This window comes from Erinaceus europaeus, chromosome 3 (assembly GCF_950295315.1).
Source record: "Erinaceus europaeus chromosome 3, mEriEur2.1, whole genome shotgun sequence".
Taxonomy (NCBI): Eukaryota; Metazoa; Chordata; class Mammalia; order Eulipotyphla; family Erinaceidae; genus Erinaceus; species Erinaceus europaeus.
In genome coordinates this window covers 42217452-42224123 of record NC_080164.1, presented here as the reverse complement: position 1 = coordinate 42224123, position 6672 = coordinate 42217452, and the positions used below count along the sequence as shown (strand labels likewise).

Here is a 6672-nt window from a genome sequence, read left to right as displayed (position 1 = left end):
ATTCCCAAATGTGTATCAGTGAATTCAAAAAAGCTTGTTTGGTGGTGTGGGGTATCCTGCTAGGAGCTGGTCCCCAGGGATTGCTTATGGGGGGTGGGTGGGACGGAGGTATGCTAGAAAATTAAAAGGAAGAAAAAAGATTTCCCCCCCTTTTTTCCCTACTCTAATTCTTAACCCAAATTAAGTTATAGTCACCTCCTTGGTGTCACCACTAGGACCCCTTATTGGCTGGCCTGCTAAAGGCAGAAAATCCTACTGTTTCTAGGAGATGTGTTTGGAGCTTAGCAGCTAGCAGCTTCTCCGTCCACCATCTTATGGGAAACCCCCCCCTCTAGACTTTTTTAAAGGATTTATCGAAAATGAAAACTAGCTCCAAGTCCTTTGATCCAATGAGAGCTATACTCAAGAAGTCTTTGGATCCACCCTCAGGGTCGTGGTGGTCCCTGGAGACTCCCAAGAGATAGCCCCCGAGCTATAGTGCTCCCTCCGGGTCCTCTGCCGGCTGCCCAGCAGCGCTCTGCAACCGGTGGAGGAGCCGCCTTCCCGGGCGGAGGACAATGCCCGGCCCACCCGCCTTGCCCGGCGCTGCCTGGGAAGTCTCTAGCAGCCGCCCACTAGTTTGTGCCACCTTTACTCTAATTCTTAACCCAAATTAAGTTATAGTCACCTTCTTGGTGTCACCGCTAGGGCCCCTTATTGACTGGCCTGCTAAAGGCAGAAAATCCTACCATTTCCAGAAGATGTGATCAGAGCTCACGCCGCTAGCAGCTTCTCAGTCCGCCATCTTCCGGGAACCCCCCCCGATTTTTTTTTTTTGTGTGTGTGTTCAATATGTGTAGTCAATATTTCTGAAGTCTGGGCTAGAGGGAAGATTTTAGATTACACCTTTGCATCCTGATTCAGCTCTGTTCACTTACAAAACTTTGCTGGTCACTGGTGACTTGAAACCCTAAGATTTTTCCTTCCTTCCTTCCTTCCTTCCTTCCTTCCTTCCTTCCTCCCTTCTTTCCTTCCTTCCTTCCCAAGCCTATTTTGCTCTTCTGTCTTTCACAGACTGAGTGAGTAGCTCCTGGGAGTTGAATTCCCAAACTCTACTTAGCCTTTTTATCCCCCGCACCCCCACACCATAAACCAGAGCACTGTTCAGATCTAGTTTATAGTTCTTCTTCTAGCGTTTGCCCTTCTTCCGTAGCCAGTCAACAGTGTCAGGTTGAGCCTGATGTAAAGTTTTGAGACCTCCTTTGAATCTGGAGAGGTGGCAGTCGTTGACTATGTGGATCATAGTCTGTCTGTAGCCACAGGGGCAGTTCAGGTTGTCTCTGGCTCCCCAGCGATGGAACATAGCAGCGCACCGGCCATGGCCTGTTTGATAGCAATTGAGGAGGGCCCAATCATAACGTGCTAGGTCAAAGCCGGGTTGATGCTTGCAGGGGTCTGTGATGAGGTGTTTGTTCTTTACCTCAGCTGACTGCCAACTCTGTTTCCAAGAGACTGGAACAGAGAAGTTCAGTGTAGGCATAGGGGACCAGATTGGGTGATGAGACGTCAAGCGTTGGACAGGGTGGGCGAAGATATCCGCGTATATTGGCAGGTCCGGTCGAGCGTAGATGTGGGAAATGAACTTAGATGATACCGCATCCTGGCGAATATCTGGCGGGGCGATGTTGCTAAGAACTGGCAGCCATGGAACTGGGGTGGAACGGATGGTTCCAGAAATTATCCTCATGGAGGAATATAATTTGGAATCGACCAAGTGGGCATGTGGGCTACAGAACCATACTGGGGCACAGTATTATGCAGTGGAATAACATAATGTCAGAGATGATGATCGTAGTGTGGAAGCGCTCGCGCCCCATGAGGAGCTGGCCAGTCTTGCAATGATGTTATTCCTTGCGCCCACCTTTGCTGCAGTTTTTATGTGATGTTTGTGAAATGACAGAGTGCGATCGAGAGTAACGCCAAGATAGACTGGCTGGGCTTCATGCCGGATTCTCGTATCGTCAAGCTGCACATTAAGCTCACGCGAGGCCGAGGCATGGTGTAGATGGAAAACAGATGAAACCGTTTTTGCAGTGCTAGGGATTATTTGCCATTTGTTTTACAGTAATCAGATATCAGAGACATGTCTTTCATGAGTGTTTCCTCAAGGATGTCAAACTTTGATGCCTGAGTTGCACAGCAGATGTTTATAGTGGTGCGAAGGGATTAAACCTGAGATTTTGGAGTCTCAGGCATTAAAGTCTCTTTGCATAACCATTATACTGTCTTCCCTGCCCTTAATCATTTCTCTAAAAAAATAGAGATAGAAAAGGTAGAGTGGCAAAAAGAGAGTGAAAGAGGTCACAACATCAAAACTTCCTTCAATGCAGTGGGGGCCAGGCTTGAACCTGAGTTGTGAACAAGGTTGTTGTATTTGCTGAGATTTGCCTTACAGGGAAACAGGAGTACCATCATTAGCTAACTGTGCTATATGTAATGTGCACACCATTTTGTATTTTAGGAAAGCATTTTCTCAAGGAAATAATTTGATCTGAAACTACAAGGGTTTTCAGTATCTGGGAAGACATTTCAAGTCCCTGGACTTCTGAATAGAGAGGCAGATTCATGGAAAGAAGGCCTGGGAAGTGTATCTTTTGTCCAAGTGGCACAACTTCAAGAGGGAGTCTGCTCTAATGTAGGGAACTGTGAGGATATGGTAGAGCTTAGTGGGACCCCCCATTGAAAGATGAGTGCCTGAGGGGCATGGCCAATCCTATCAGTCTCTCTCTACTAAGAGGTTGAGCAAAGAAGGACACGGCCTCCAGGATCTGCCCCGTCTATCAGCCTTCCCACCTCACAATAGCCCACTCCCTTATCTACATAATCATTGTTTTGCCTGAAAGTCACCTCCCTACTTCCCCACCCATTCCATTCCTTTGATCATATCTGATCTATCTTCTCTCTGCTCTCAGAACCCCCCTCTGGCTACTGGTTACGGACAACCTTGTTTCCTCGTTCCTCTAACCAATTAAACTTCTTGATCACCAATTACTGGAAAAGTCCTGACCCTTCCCAGACCCTTTGACTCCCTACCATATATGGTATACACATGTCACTTCCTTCTGTGACCCCTTATAAATCCTGATTTGCTGGTCAATAAACGGAATGTTCATGAAGCATTCTCCTGGTGATCTCTGGTTGTGTCTCTAGCTACGAACACAAGGAAAGATCCAGTTGGCTCACTCCTACTGCCCCAGAACATTCCTTCTGGGCCCCCACATCTGGTGCGCAACAGAGCAGGTAATCCAGGAGTTTGTACCTGGGAAGAGGCCTCCCCACGAAGAGTCCGACACTCGAAGATGTGGAAGTATAAGATCTAGGTTAAATACCTATGTGTCCCTAAAACAATTGAAAGTCACTACTTTTCCCCACTATGAGTGATATCCCTCAAATATCATATTTTGCCAGGCATTTGATTTAGAAAGATTTATTTATTTATTTTTAAAGATTTTATTAATTTTATTAATGAGAAGTATAGGAGGAGAGAACGAGCCAGATATCACTCTGGTACATGTGCTGCTGGGGACCAAACTCAGGACATCATGCTTGAGAGTCCAGTTCCCCAACCACTGTGCCACCTCCCGGACCACTGATTTAGAAAGATTTATTAATGAAAGAGTCAGAGCATCACTCTGGATATGCAGTACCAGAAATTGAACTTGGGACCTTGTGCATGTAAGTTTGGTTTTTCTACCTACAGTGCCACTTCCAAGACTATGGTTGGTTTTCAGAAAAGTGAATGCCGAGTATATTCATAAGCTGTGAAGGTGTGGAAAGATATTCCATGCTCATGGGTTGGAAGAATTAACATCATCAAAATGAATATACTACCCAGACCATCTACAAATTTAATGCTATCCCCATCAAGATCCTAAGCACATTTTTTAGGAGAATAGGACAAATGTTACAAATGTTTATCTGGAACCAGAAAAGACCTAGAATTGCCAAAACAATCTTGAGAAAAAAGAACAGAACTGGAGGCATCACACTCCCAGATCTCAAATTGTATTATAGGGCCATTGTCATCAAAACTGCTTGGTACTGGAACATGAATAGACACACTGACCAGTGGAATAGAATTGAGAGTCCAGAAGTAAGCCCCCCGACACCTACGGACATCTAATCTTTGACAAAGGGGCTCAGACTATTAAATGGGGAAACCAGAGTCTCTTCAACAAATGGTGTTGGAAACAGTGGGTTGAAACATGCAGAAGAATGAAACTGAACCACTGTATTTCACCAAATACAAAAGTAAATTCCAAGTGGATCAAGGACTTGGATGTTAGACCACAAACTATCAGATACTTAGAGGAAAATATTGGCAGAACTCTTTTCCGCATAAATTTCAAAGACATCTTCAATGAAACAAATCCAATTACAAAGAAGACTAAGGCAAATATAAACCTATGGGACTCCATCAAATTAAAAAGCTTCTTCACAGCAAAAGAAACCACTACCCAAACCAAGAGACCCCTCACAGAATGGGAGAAGATCTTTACATGCCATACATCAGACAAGAGTTTAATAACCAACGTATATAAAGAGCTTGACAAAAATCAACAACAAGACAACAAATAACCCCATCCAAAAATGGGGGGAGGATATGGACAGAATATTCACCACAGAAGAGATCCAAAAGGCCGAGAAACACATGAAAAAATGCTCCAAGTCTCTGATTGTCAGAGAAATGCAAATAAAGACAACAATGAGATACCACTTCACTCCTGGGAGAATGTCATACATCAGAAAAGGTAACAGCAGCAAATGCTGGAGAGGGTGTGGGGTCAAAGGAACCCTCCTGCACTGCTGGTGGGAATGTCAATTGGTCCATCCTTTGTGGAGAACAGTCTGGAGAACTCTCAGAAGGCTAGAAATGGACCTACCCTATGATCCTGCAATTCCTCTCCTGGGGATATGTACTAAGAAACCCAACATATCCATCCAAAGGTCTGTGTACACATATGTTCTTAGCAGCACAATTTGTAATAGCCAAAACCTGGAAGCAACCGAGGTGTCCAACAACAGATGAGTGGCTGAGCAAGTTGTGGTATATATACACAATGGAATACTACTCAGTTGTAAAAAATGGCGATTTCACCGTTTTCAGCCAATCTTGGATGGACCTTGAAAAAATCATGTTGAGTGAAACAATTCAGAAACAGAAGGATGAATATGGGATGATCTCACTCTCAGGCCGAATTTGAATAACAAGATCAGAAAAGAAAACAGAAGTAGAACCTGAAATGGAAGGATTCAGAGGACCTAGTGGGGGTTGTATTGTTATATGGGAAACTGAGGAATGTTATGCATGTACAAACTATTGTACTTACTGTTGAATATAAAACATTAATTCCCTTATAATAAAAATATCACACAAAAAAACCAAAAGCTGTGAAGGTATTCATTATTCATATCAGTGCTTTACTGAGAGACTAGAGGAAATTTTGATCTGTACTGAAAGAACATGCAAAGACAAATGTCCTTATTTCAGGATTTTGGGTGAGCTTATCTCATTTATCCTCTAATGGTTAGAGTCATTTAGAAGTCAAATAGTATTTTAGGTTTTTTTTTTTTTGTTCTTAGATCCTTTTTATTTCTTTAAAATTTTTTTTATTTATAAAGAGGAATTGCTGACCAAAACCATAGGGTAAGAGGGGCACAACTCCATACAATTTGCACCACCAGAACTCCGTATCCCATCCCTCTCCTGAGAGCTTTCCTATTCTTTATCCCTCTGGGAGTATGGACCCAGGATCATTATGGGGTGCAGAGGGTAGAAGGTCTGGCTTCTGTAATTGTTTCCCCGCTGAACATGCACCTTGACAGGTCAATCCATACTCCCAGCCTGCCTCTCTCTTTCCCTAGTGAGGTGGAGCTCTGGGGAAGTGGGGCTCTAGGACGCATTAGTGGGGTTGTCTGCCCAGATGTTAGCATCTGGAACATGATGGATGAAAAGAAATGTTATCATATAAAGTCAAACAAATTGCTGAGTAATCATGAACCTAAAGGCTAGAATGTTGCAGATGAATATTTGGGGGGGGGGTTTCTGTCTAGATTTTATGTCTTTTCTCTTACATGCTTCTAGGTAAGGAATTCAAGGAACCTGATAAGTAAATCCAGAAGATTGAAGGGTGTGAAGAGAACAAGAAATGAAGAAGCAGCAGACACAGACTACTAGAAACATGCCTCATAGTGTGGTGGACCTTTTAATTCTTAGAAGCCTGGTAATGCCTTGTAATTAACTGATGTTTTCTGCCTTTTACAACTATGAGAAGAAAATGCATATTTTCATTGCCTTCTACAAGCAGCACAAAGAAATGCTGGCGTTCCCTTGTTAATGATGCTGGGGAACCAAGAACGGGATCTGAAGTCATTACAGACTCACACGACTGCTTTTTAGAATAATTAGAGAACAAAAAAGGAAAATGTATCTCTAGAGAGGTTCCCCAACAGTAACTTGGTTAGACTCCCAACAGCAACAGATCTTGGTTTATTCCATGGGCAGTAGGAGTAGGAGTGTCCCCACTGATAGAAAGCACAGAGATTTTCAAGCTGTCAACTTAAGGGGCTCCTAAAAGCAGTTTGCCAATTCATTAAGAGTAATTTTCAGTTAAAGCTTTGTTAGAAACCTCA

General features: G+C 43.5%; 1 long non-coding RNA gene across 1 annotated transcript; it reads left to right on the top strand.

Annotated features, from left to right (window-relative positions):
- The first annotated feature begins 3174 nt into the window (after positions 1 to 3174).
- On the top strand, positions 3175 to 6412 carry LOC132537656 (uncharacterized). Its single transcript, XR_009549117.1, has 2 exons — positions 3175 to 3279; positions 6125 to 6412. It is a non-coding gene; the product is annotated as an uncharacterized LOC132537656 (long non-coding RNA).
- The last annotated feature ends 260 nt before the right edge of the window (positions 6413 to 6672 follow it).